Source organism: Entelurus aequoreus, linkage group LG08, assembly GCF_033978785.1.
Source record: "Entelurus aequoreus isolate RoL-2023_Sb linkage group LG08, RoL_Eaeq_v1.1, whole genome shotgun sequence".
NCBI lineage: Eukaryota > Metazoa > Chordata > Actinopteri > Syngnathiformes > Syngnathidae > Entelurus > Entelurus aequoreus.
This window is the reverse complement of record NC_084738.1, coordinates 34,836,882-34,850,936: the sequence shown is the minus strand read 5'-3', so window position 1 is coordinate 34,850,936 and position 14,055 is coordinate 34,836,882. Positions and strand designations below refer to the sequence as shown.

Below are 14,055 nucleotides of genomic sequence, written 5' to 3'. Positions count from 1 at the left end.
TATGACGTCGCACGCGCAACAGTATGTGACGTATGTAAGAAGGTGTATGTCTCTGTGTGAAGGAGAGACAAGAAAGAGTGGGAAACGCATGCAGTGTAATGGCCGCAGCTAAAAGCAACTGTGTGAGAACGTATACTCGAATATCACAATATAGTCATTTTCTATATCGCACAGAGACAAACCCGCGATATATTGAGTATATCGATATATCGCCCAGGAGATATTTAGTTACGTCAACAGATATTTCCATTTATGGGTTAGTTTATGGGCCAAACTACAAAACTACACCCCCATACCATCACAAATGCTGGGTTTTGAACTTTGCGCCTATAACAATTCGGATGGTTATTTTCCTCTTTGGTCCGGAGGACACGACGTCCACAGTTTCCAAAAACAATTTGGAATGTGGACTCGTCAGACCACAGAACACTTTTCCACTTTGCATCAGTCCATCTTAGATGAGTTGGGGCCCATCGAAGCCGGCAGCATTTCTTGGTGTTGTTGATAAATGGCTTTCGCTTTGCATAGTAGAGTTTTAACTTGCACTTACAGATGTAGCGACAAACTGGAGTTACTCATAGTGGGTTTCTGAAGTGTTCCTGAGCCCATGTTCTGATATCCTTTACACACTGATGTCGCTTTGTGACGCAGTACCGTAATATCATTGCTTACGTGCAGTGATTTCTCCAGGTTCTCTGAACCTTTTGATGATATTACGGACCGTAGATGGTGAAATCACTAAATTGCTTGCAATAGCTCGTTGAGAAATGTTGTTCTTAAACTGTTGGATAATTCGCTCCCGGATTTGTTCACAAAGTGGTGACCTTCACCCCATCCTTGTTTGTGAATGACTGAGCATCTCATGAAAGCTGCTTTTATACCCAATCATGGCACCCACCTGTTCCCAATTAGCCTGTTCACCTGTGGGATGTTCCAAATAAGTGTTTGATGAGCATTCCTCAACTTTCTCAGTCTTTTTTGCCACTTGAGCCAGCTTTTTTGAATCCTGTTGCAGGCATCAAATTCCAAATGAGCTAATATTTGCAAAAAATAAAAAAGTTAAGTATCTTGTCTTTGCCGTCTATTCAATTGAATGTAGGTTGAAAAGGATTTGCAAATCATTGTATTCTGTTTTTATTTACCATTTACACCATTTATTTTGATCCCAGCCCCTACACTCGTGTTAGCGACATTGCTGGCACAGTTTAGGGATGTTCTCTGTGAGCGTGACAGTCAGCCTTATGATGGTGTTGTGTTTATATGTATGAGTGCACATGTATACGTCGTTTGAGTGTTCATAATGAAATTGTTATATTTAAGACAATTTCATATTGCTCCTAAAATTTTTCTGTGCTACAAAAAAAATTCTGTGCTACTTACTTTTTTCATTTAGTAGCACCAGTGCCGCCAACCACACTCGCACCCCTCCCGTGTGGCGCTTATGCAACCGAGGAGAAAAACAGCAGCAGTTATTTATGCTGCTCATGGCGTCTGCTCGCCTGCAATGGCTTGAGTTTGAAGGAAGCACTAATGCCAAGACAACCCTTTGCATCTCCTCATAATAATGACTCATTATAGCATCCTGCTCTCATTGCACACGTCATTTCTTGACACTCACAGTTGCTCAACATCTTTTGCGTTTTCAATATTGAAGCTTGTTTTTCATACTTCCTGTTGCTAGAAACAGTTGCTATGTTTTTCCTTGTTACTACAACTCCCTTCAGCAGTCACATTTTAAGCGAATGTTCTATATCGCTGTCTAATTAACATTCAAGGAGCAACAAAAACATTGTGAGTTATCAAGCTTGAAACTGTTTTGCGGCCACTGTTTTGTGTTCATATTTAGCATATTTGAAAGGTGTGTGCAAACTGGCACAGTTATGCACAAGTGGCTGCGCCGCGGTCCGAAGGTGGCAATCACTGCAAAACAATGGTAATTGTATTTTTTTTTATATATTTAGCCATACACTATTTTGCCAAAAGTATTTGGCCACCTACCTTTACTCACATATGAACTTAAAGTGCCATCCCATGGAATTGTCCAAAATATTTTGGTATCCTGGAGCATTTAAAGTTCCTTTCACTGGAACTAAGGGGCAAAGCCCAACTCCTGAAAAACAACACCACACCATAATTACTCCTCCACCAAATTTCACACTCGGCACAATGCAGTCGGAAATGTACCGTTCTCCTGGCAACCTCCAAACCCAGTCTTGTCCATCAGATTGCCAGATGGAAAAGCGTGATTCATCTGTCCAGAGAACGAGTCTCCACTGTTCTAGAGTCCAGTGCCGACGTGCTTTACACCACTGCATCCCATGCTTTGCATTGGACTTGGTGATGTACGGCTTAGATGCTGCTGCTCGGCCATGGAAACCCCTTCCATGAAGCTCTCTGCGTACTGTACGTGGGCTAATTGGAAGGTCCATGAAGTTTGGAGCTCTGTAGCAACTGACTGTGCAGAAAGTCTTCGCACTATGCGCTTCAGCATCCGCTGACCCCTCTCTGTCAGTTTACGTGGCCTACCATTTGGTGGCTGAGTTGCTGTTGTTCCCAAACTCTTCACTTTTCTTTTAATAAAGTTGACTTTGGAATATTTAGGAGCGAAAGACTGGCTTTGTTGCACAGGTGGCATCCTATGACAGTTCCACGCTGGAAATCACTGAGAGCGGCCCATTCTTTCACAAATGTTTGTAGAAACAGTCTCCATGCCTAAGTGCTTGATTTTATACACCGGGCCAAGTGATTAGGACACCTGATTCTCATCATTTGGATGGGTGGCCAAATACTTTTGGCAATATAGTGTATTATTAACATATATCCTACATGAAAAACTTCTGGCATCATGGATTTTCTTTCATCTGGGTCATTATTAGCAGTTATTGCTGGTGTGGTGCCAAAAACACATTCGGCATGCTATAACTCTGTTCTTGATCACGCTTCTAAATTGGCCCAGAAAAGGTGGCACAGATTGTAGTTGTGTGCTGCATGTTAACCAACGTAGTAAAAGGCCACAGGTTGGACAGCCGGTAGAACACATACAGTCCTTATTTTAATAAGGCGGTCTGCACCACTTTTCAATTGCGCACAAAGTCTTCGAAGATCACTCGCAACACGCCCACTGATAGTACATGCAAGTTTATTGTTTCAATCCATCCATTTTTTAACACTTGTCCCTCTCGGGGGTGGGGGGCTGGAGCCTATCCCAGCTGCACTTGGGCAGAAGGCACGGTACACCCTGGACAAGTCGCCACCTCATCACCGGGCCAACAATGTTATACTTTGCACATGTTATTTAGTACAGATGTCCTGATACCATTTTTTTTTTTTTACTTTCGATAAAATAGCGATATTGGAGCTGTGAGTATTGGCCAGTTCAATATCAGCACAAAACATACATACTTTTATTATTTGGTAGTGTGGAATGTAAGAAAAAGCTTGATTACGTGTAATTACTCCAACAGAGAAAAATGGTAGGTATTAAAAACACTATAATCTATTTGACTGGAATAGACGTCAAAAGGGACAAGCGGTAGAAAATGGATGGATGGATGGACTAAAGCTGTGTTTGAACTGAAGTGGAGTGGTAATTGTTTTTTGCGACATCTAGTGGCCACAATAAGTCATTAAGGCCCCGATTCTCCCATGTTTTTTTACCTGCTAGAAGTAAAGCACGTTTTTCTAATTGGTATTCTCCAGCCTGCGGTCGCGCCCACCCTATGTAAGTGTGGCAAAAGTGCTTAAGTCTGGAATGAATGCGGCCTCATTTGTTGGACGCCTTTTTCTTCCGTTGCGTGAAAATTGTGGGAAGTGGAGTTTTCCAAAGACTCGTGAATGTCATTGAAATTCATGACAAAGATAACACTTTAAATTTGAAACGGCCGTATCAATCCAGGCAGTGCTTGTTACACGCATGTGTGTTGCTATGGTTATGTAGTGTGTGTATGCACGCTACAACAGCTTCTTCTCCCTGACTAGATGTGAAAAGTAATCAGTGGATTAAACTTTATTTACCATCCATCCATCCATTTTCTACCGCTTATTCCCTTCGGGGTCGCGGGGGGCGCTGGAGCCTATCTCAGCTACAATCGGGCGGAAGGCAGGGTACACCCCCAGTGTTTCCCATAAACTGCCAAGATACCTGTGGCGGTGGGGGCGGGGCTATGGGCGTGGTCACCATGACATCATCGAGTAATTTGCATAATTGTTCTACAATGATATGATTTTCTCTAAAAAGGCTCAAAAAATGTATACTTACTAATTAATAATAACAGTTTTGTTTTAAACGTCCATCCATCCATCCATCCATTTTACAATATAATTACAACACTTTATGCACATATTTATATACAGATTTGAACAATAAGTTATTCACTGAAATATATTTATTAATTGTGGTTCTTACAAAAAAATATATCTTATAAAATATAAAAGCTAAAATGTCTCTTAAAGCTCTGCCCTTTTAATTAGTGCATACTAAATAATTAAACTTTAGCCTACTACTACAACCATATTATTTACCAGCAACATAAAGTGAAACAGAGGCAGAGGTGTCCTGCCACAGTCAGTAACAAATAAACAGAAAACAGTAGTGGTCAAATACAAATAAGGCAACAAGAGAAGTATCCTACACTTCTCTTTTGTAAAGTAAATCTGAACAGCCTATATGGGCATCTACAACTACTATATGATTTGCCTGACAAGCTGGACAGGACAAAAACATTTTTTTTTTTTTTTAATTTTTTTTTTTTGTATATGGACGTAATTCTTTCGTGGCGGGCCGCCACAAATAAATGAATGTGTGGGAAACACTGACCCTGGACAAGTCGCCACCTCGTCGCAGGGCCAACACAGATAGACAGACAACATTCACACTCACATTTACACACTAGGGCCAATTTAGTGTTGCCAATCAACCTATCCCCAGGTGCATGTCTTTGGAGGTGGGAGGAAGCCGGAGTACCCGGAGGGAACCCACGCAGTCACGGGGAGAACATGCAAACTCCACACAGAAAGATCCCGAGGCCGGGATTGAACTCACGACTACTCAGGACCTTCGTATTGTGAGGCAGACGCACTAACCCCTCTGCCACCGTGCTGCCCAACTTTATTTACATGTTATTTATTTACATGTTATTATAACCTACCTGCTGCTATTTGTCAAATCAAAAATCAAGTGACTCAATTGATAGATGCTACATAATGTATGTATGTTCTATTTAATAGTTACATAGTGTACTTCAATGATCACGGTCCAGATGAAATTGTTGCATGTATAAAACGTCCGTAGTACCAGGATGTTGGAACATGGCCGATATACACGTGGTCCCCTTCTGCTGTGGTTGCACCTACGGGACCACAATGTGCATTTTTATTTTTGATAGTAAGCTTAGAGTGGTATTATGGACCTTTTTTTGTATCATGTTATTACGTGTGATGTACACTTCATTCAATCTGCAAGTGCAATACACTGTTTCACATTTTTTGCCTGCTGGCCTGAGAGTATTCCAGCCTAAGAAGTGCGTAAGAACATTATTTAAGTCAATGAGCGATTACGCGGAAGGCCAGATTTGACAGGGAACGCCCACATGTAAGGGTTTCTCCACCCAAAGTGCGCATCTTGGATGAAGGCGCACAGTGAGCGACTTAAGTCAAGGGGAAGAATGCCGCTCCGGCAGAATCCGCGCAGTTGCTTACCTTTTTTCACCTAAAACATGGGAGAATAGGGCCCTAAGTTAAGATCATGACGCAGTAAGTTGAATGATGCGGACACATTTGTTACTGGATACTTTTGTAATACGCTTCTGCCTTGGATAATTTACATCTGTAATTAATATGCAACTATAACAATATGATATGTGTTTACATTGACAAATTATGTTTTAAAGTTAAAGTACCAATGATAGTCACACACACACTAGGTGTGGTGAAATTTGTCCTCTGCATTTGACCCATCCCCTTGTTCACCCCCTGGGAGGTGAGGGGAGCAGTGAGCAGCAGCGGTGGCCGTGCCCGGGAATCATTGTTGGTGATTTAACCCCCAATTTCCATGCTGCTGTTGCCCTGAAAATGTTTATTTTTTTAATGTTTTTAATATAAAATACTGTCTGTTCTTTTCATTTTTTTTATCTTTGTTTGTTTGATATTCATTGTAAAGTTCAGCTGTTTTTTCAGTGGGGCTCTGGCTCCACTGCAAGCATGAATAAATAAAGTCAAGTCAAGTCAATTCCAACCCTTGATGCTGAGTGCCAAGCAGGGAGGTAATGGGTCCCATTTTTATAGTCTTTGGTATGACTCGGCCGGGGTTTGAACTCACAACCTACCGATCTCAGGGCGGACACTCTAACTGCAATGTTGCTAATTTAAAGATTACAAATGTGTCGCTTGTGTGCTATTCTGTGCTTAATTGTGTAGCTGCTAGCTCTTAGTAGCCGCCTACCATGTTTACCTTTTGTAAATAACTTCTATAAAATAGAACAGACCAACCTTGTGTGCTTATTGGAGGACTTTTAGATGTTAACTGGCTGTCCAGCTCTGCACACGTAAACGCACTGCAGGACTGCTTGTATCGGCGCTTATATTTCGCTTTTGAGCGACATTTCAGGATGAAGCTAAAATGCACAATGACGTTTTACAGGTGAACCTAATATGACTCTGCGATTAGGTGGCGACTTGTCCAGGGTTTACCCCGCCTTCCACCCGAATGCAGCTGAGATGGGCTCCATCACCCCCCGCTACCCCAAAAGGGACAAGCGGTAGAAAATGGATGGATGGATGGACCTAATATGACCGTCTCTAAACCTTTGGATGTTCAGTCTATCCATATTTTCTTTGTACTTTCTGTAAGCAGCTGAACAGCAAAATCCACTACAGATATTGTAGTAATGTAGGCAGACAAGAGTTTCAAGGTATCTTAAGCGCGGCATCTACTGTGTTCAGGCTGTTATGGTGGGGATATATCAGTGTGGTAATATATATATATCAGTGTCAATTGTGTGATGTGGAAAACTTATGGAGGGACTGTCTGCAGTTGCAACATTTGTATTTTACTCCCATCTAGTGGACATGCATTGCATTACCACATTTTAATGGAGAATGTCCAGTACATTAGAATGTTTACAGTGGATAATACTGTAACATTCAAAGTTAGCATTTACAAAGACACGCCGTATTTTGTTTTATTGTTTTTTAACCCATTTGCATTGTGTCGTTCAAACAGGAGATGAGCTCATGCGCTGTGTGGACCTGTACAACCAGTCCCAGTCCAAATGGTTTGAGGAAATGGTTACCACTAGTCTGGTGAGTTACTACATGTCTTGGTAGTGTTTGCTAGAAAGGTGTTTCTTTTGATCTACTGCTGTTTATATCATGCAATGGAACATAAGTAATGTATGATAAGGCACAAGTAAAAAAAAATCCCTTAAACACAACTTTTTGCAAGCAGATTGTGTACTGTACCATACAGTACTATAACTAGATGAGCTGGTATAGAACCACTGTGGAAAAAACAATACACACGTTGTTGACCCCAAATAAAAATGGGCCGATAAAGACGAGCTTAGCATGACCATTCTGTCTTCTGCAGGAGTTAGAGCGACTGGAGGTGGAGCGGGTGGAGATGATCCGGCAGCACCTGTGTCAGTACACCACTTTACGACATGAGACAGACATGTTCAATCAAAGTGTAAGTACATTCAAGATAGTATCTTGTTTACATCATTGAATTCTTTAATTATTCCACAGTACTTCAGAGAGGCTATTATGAGAGGGTAATGTTGTCCTTTCATCCACAACATGGAAACTGATAATTAGTGCACAATGAGGAAGTGTGTACGATGTTGGGAAAAAAACAATCACTTAAGCAGCACATTTTTTGCATGCCAACAAAGTAAGCATGCCTGATATAAAACGCTCAAACGTAAAAACAAGTCCACTTTTCCAAAATACACTCGCTAGATGCAAATTTACATTGGCTTTGCCACAGACATGCTACTGATTACCATTAGCGATTTTACATGGCGATTTCAACACCTCCAAATTTTGTCATGAAAACTACAACTATGCACGTTACAATCAAACAGCTGGTGTACTTACAGTATTAACACTTTTTAGGGATCAACATAAGACTAGACTAGCACAGTCACTTCATGGCAAAGACTACTTCCTAGTGTGGCAACACACCGTAGTCCCGAGTCGTGTACAGAGAGAGAATGGACAACTAAACGAGAGGCGCCATGTTTGCTACCAAAGACATGTGTGGCTGCGCCCGGACGCATGCAATTGAGTCGTTCTGACGTGGTTCCCTGACGAAATAAACCAAAATAATACGTCTAAATGTAGTTCTAAATATACTCCAGCTCATAAACTTGCAATAAAACATGCTTTTATTTCCCCAAAGTATAATTTTAGGATAATTTTGCTGCTGTATGTGATGCCTTCCCCCGCTTTATTCATGCGGTGTTTAGTGAGCGGCAGGCTTCTAGCACACTCTCGCTGGCGAAATGTACGTCAGAAAATACTGAACGACCAAAAATAAACGTGTTACCCTCATTTTGCCAAAATCCTCATTAGCTTTGGACCAACAACTACGGAGACGTGATGACTTTTGTGTGAAGTATATCAACTGTAATGTCTGCCTCCAATGTATTGTTTGTCATCACTGCGTTATATATGCATGTGCTTTGCTTTTTTAAAATATTATTTATAAGTTTTTGGTGCTTTTTACTGCAATATTTATTAGTTTAGTTTGAATTGTTGGTGACTCGTACAGAAAAGCTGCAATGCTGACGCAAAGTTTTTGTCAGGCAAAGTGTATTAATTGACTGTTACTGAGTGAGATATACAACATTTCCCATGTGACCCTCGCACAACACACTGTTGTCATTCATTGGCACTCTAGCTTTGCCGGCCAACCTTTACTTTCCCTCATTTTCTTTGATGCAAATGCTCCCTGCATTTTTTGGCGAGTGGAGCTTCCCCGTGCCGCACAACAGGGCATGTTTACACGGCAAAAAATTCTTCAATTAAAAGAAATGTCTAATGTGGAAGTGCTGTGCCGCGGCTCCAAACTGGTGTCCAACCGTTCTGAAGTCACGTGAGGGGCTTCTGACCAATCATTTAAGACAGGGGTCCCCAAACTATGTACAGCAGGAAGTCCCAATTGAAAAAAAAAAATATATATATATATTTATTTATTTTTTCTATTATTATTTTTTAAAATCTGTCCTTTTCTAATCCATTTTCTACCGCGTGTTATGCTCGGTGTCTCTTGGCCGCTCAGGCAAATCATATTGTCTAAAAATGCATTTTCATTGCGCTCGAAAATATATATTAAGTCCGAGCGCAATGATGTCATGTTATCGATGGGAAAATGCATTGTAGACAATATGATTATATATATATATATATATATATATATATATATATATATATATATATATATATATATATATATATATATATATATATATATATATATATACCATCATCATCGGCGGTCACCCGAATGAGTATGACGATCCTCCTGGTAGGGGTGTATCCATTTATGGAGGATGCCTGTGCGGGACTTTGTTTAACGTGGGGAGACTGGTGCACAGACAGTCAAGAATCGAGTCAGGGTCCAGTGGCATGGAGTCCAAGACAACTGGGGACCCTTTTCTGCTGCAGCCTTCTTCCGCCATCGCAACCGTTGTGGTAGCATCTTAAATCTGCCGTCTTCCGCCTGCTCCGCCGGTGAAGTCTTCACCGTATCCCTGGCTAGGGGGCAGTCAGGTACTAGGTCTTTGCCAAGGGCCACCTGGGGTAACAGCATACTTGCCAACCCTCCCGTTTTTAGCGGGAGAATCCCGGTATTCAGCGCCTCTCCCGACAACCTCCCGGCAGAGATTTTCTCCCGACAAACTCCCGGTATTCAGCCGGAGCTGGAGGCCACGTCCCCTCCAGCTCAATGCGGACCTGAAACTGAGTGGGGACAGCCTGTTCTCACGTCCGCTTTCCCACAATATAAACAGCTTGCCTGCCCAATGACGTCATAACATCTAGGGCTTTTAGAGAGTAGAGTGCACAACTGCGCACACAACAAGGAGACGAAGCAGAAGAACGAGGAAATTACAGACATGGCGACGCCGTCGACGAGCAAGATGAAGAAATACGCTTGCAAGTTCCAAAACGAATGGAAACAAGAATTTCAGTTCATCCAAGACAGTTCGAAGGGGAAGGTGTATGTTGCCTGTAAATTTTGTAGAACAGACTTCTCTATTGAACACGGTGGCCGAAATGATATACTCATCATGAACAGAGAAGTTAAACAGGACAATACTGCCATCTAATGGATAGCCACCGGAACACTGAAATTCAAGTATTTTTTATTTTTTCTATGTAAATAAAATAAATATATATATATATATATATATATATATATATATATATATATATATATATATATATATATATATATATATATATATATATATATATATATATATATATATATACAGTGGGGCAAAAAAGTATTTAGTCAGCCACCCATTGATTGTCAATGGGTGGCTGACTAAATACTTTTTTGCCCCACAGTATATATATATATATATATATATATATATATATATATATATATATATATATATATATATATATATATATATATATATATATATATATATATATAGCTAGAATTCACTGAAAGTCAAGTATTTCATACATATATATATATATATATATATATATATATATATGTATACATATATATATATATATATATATATATATATATATATATATATATATATATATATATATATATATATATATATATATATATATATATATATGACATACTCGAGTTGGTGAATTCTACCTGTAAATAACCACGCCCCCAACCACCCACCCCCCCACCCCCTACCCCCCACTTCCCGATATTGGAGGTCTCAAGGTTGGCAAGTATGGGTAACAGTAGTAAAGGGGTTAACCTCCTAGTGCCCTAAGACCCCAAAGAGGAGCCTCCACTGCCGGATGCACTTTAACGTCATGCTCAGGACACACACACACACACACACACACACACACACACACACACACACACACACACACACACACACACACACACACACACACAGAGCCCGGCCCCCGGCCAAATTTTTTTAACCCAATGCGGCCCCTGAGACTAAAAGGTTGGGGACCCCTGATTTCGGAGATGGTCTGAAGTCTATACAGTACTGCCATCTAATGTCTCGGAATTGCAACTGCACACAAGGTGTGCTATTATAATACTTGCAAATGAGACTCAGAAATGTAATAAGAAAACACAATATATAACAACTGGACAGCACAGTAATCATAATCGGCTAATTAAAGTTACATAAAAAAATAGATTTCATTATTCAACAATTAACATTTATTAACACTGAAAATTGGTGCTGGTGTCGATTGCTAGGAACCAATAACTGGTGTGGTATCAGTTGGAATGTGAAAAGTACCCATCCCTAGATATGACTCATATGTTGTTTGTTGCAAATTGTAACCTTGTTATGCGTGAACTTTGACCTATTCAGGCTCCCCCTGAAGGTAAAAGAGCATTATCATTAAAAACAAATCACCTGACAACCAACTTGACCTTCTATAAACCCACCCAGAATTAGGACAATCAATATTTAGCGTTGGTGTTCATTTAAGAGCGTGAGAGATGAAGGAATAAAAATGGCCCCATGAGAACAAGCAGTACAGGAAGTCAATGAATTAAATAACGGACTGTTGCATCTGTCCATGTCCAGACGATGGAGCCGGTGGACCAGCTGCTGCAATGCGTGGACCCGACCAAAGACAGAGCGGTGTGGGTGCAGGAGAACAAGACGGGAGACGTCCGGCCTGTGGACATTGAGATCTAAACTACTGTGGAGAGGACAGGCCTTCTTATCTTGCACACTGACTTGAAGACAACATGTCTTCCTGGACGTGGATCTGCATGTTGCGTCACTACAGCAGCCATCATCCACTTAATGACTCCTGCAACAAAAAGGTGATCTTTCACCTCCGAGTGAGAACCTGCTGAGGATGATGATGTCACTTCTGGGCTGAGATTTACACGAGAACCAACTAAATAGACAAAAGGACATTTGTGTATATGTCGAGCTGCGTAAATCTGCTGTTTGTTGTGCTTCTGCGCTGTGTGGAAATTCTGATTTCAGACGCAAAACATTTGAACAAATGCTGCTAAGCAAAGTACATTATTACCTAAAAGTATTGCATAACTGTGTAACTCTTATTCCACATTTATTACAGGTACACATGCGGTAATGATGGCTGCAGCAATTAACTACACAACTCTTTAAATGAAGTTTTGTCCTATGAGCGTGATTTATTTTTATAAAAGACTTTATCGCCACTATCACAAAGACCATTACGAGACATAATATACAGTGATGCCTAAAAACTAACTTATAAACAAGCAAACGGTGCCTTTTCATTCTTATTTTTTTTCACCCGATTCCAGACATAATTGCATTTCTTTAATAAAACACAAAAAAATGTAAACTAGTATTTCTACTTGATTTCCATTTTAGTGAGTAAACAATAACTTGATATACAAACCCCGTTTCCGTATGAGTTGGGAAATTGTGTTAGATGTAAATATAAACGGAATACAATGATTTGGAAATCATTTTCTACTCATATTCAGTTGAATATGCTACAAAGACAACATATTTGATGTTCAAACTGATAAACTTTTTTTTTTTTGCAAATAATCATTAACTTTACAATTTGATGCCAGCAACACGTGACAAAGAAGTTGGGAAAGGGCATGTTCACCACTGTGTTACATGGCCTTTCCTTTTAACAACACTCAGTAAATGTTTGGGAACTGAGGAGACACATTTTTTAAGCTTCTCAGGTGGAATTCTTTCCCATTCTTGCTTGATGTACAGCTTAAGTTGTTCAACAGTCCGGGGTCTCCAATGTGGTATTTTAGGCTTCATAATGCGCCACACAATTTCAATGGGAGACAGGTCTGGACTACAGGCAGGCCAGTCTAGTACACGCACTCTTTTACTATGAAGCCACGTTGATGTAACACGTGGCTTGGCATTGTCTTGCTGAAATAAGCAGGGGCGTCCATGGTAACGTTGCTTGGATGGCAACATATGTTGCTCTAAAACCTGTATGTACCTTTCAGCATTAATGGCGCCTTCACAGATGTGTAAGTTACCCATGTCTTGGGCACTAATACACCCCCATACCATCACAGATGCTGGCTTTTCAACTTTGCGCCTATAACAATCAGGATGGTTCTTTTCCTCTTTGGTCCGGAGGACACGACGTCCACAGTTTCCAAAAACAATTTGAAATGTGGACTCGTCAGACCACAGAACACTTTTCCACTTTGTATCAGTCCATCTTAGATGAGCTCGGGCCCAGCGAAGCCGACAGCGTTTCTGGGTGTTGTTGATAAACGGTTTTCGCCTTGCATAGGAGAGTTTTAACTTGCACTTACAGATGTAGCGACCAACTGTAGTTACTGACAGTGGGTTTCTGAAGTGTTCCTGAGCCCATGTGGTGATATCCTTTACACACTGATGTTGCTTGTTGATGCAGTACAGCCTGAGGGATCGAAGGTCACGGGCTTAGCTGCTTACGTGCAGTGATTTCTCCAGATTCTCTGAACCCTTTGATGATATTACGGACCGTAGATGGTGAAATCCCTAAATTCCTTGCAATAGCTGGTTGAGAAAGGTTTTTCTTAAACTGTTCAACAATTTGCTCACGCATTTGTTGACAAAGTGGTGACCCTCGCCCCATCCTTGTTTGTGAATGACTGAGCATTTCATGGAATCTACTTTTATACCCAATCATGGCACCCACCTGTTCCCAATTTGCCTGTTCACCTGTGGGATGTTCCAAATAAGTGTTTGATGAGCATTCCTCAACTTTATCAGTATTTATTACCACATTTCCCAACTTTTTTGTCACGTGTTGCTGGCATCAAATTCTAAAGTTAATGATTATTTGCAACAAAAAAAAAAGTTTATCAGTTTGAACATCAAATATGTTGTCTTTGTAGCA

General features: G+C 40.6%; 1 pseudogene; it reads left to right on the top strand.

Moving 5' to 3' along the window:
- Window positions 1-12,628, top strand: part of LOC133655824 (myosin-4-like) — a 249,022-nt pseudogene extending 236,394 nt beyond the window's left edge.
- Window positions 12,629-14,055: the final 1,427 nt, after the last annotated feature.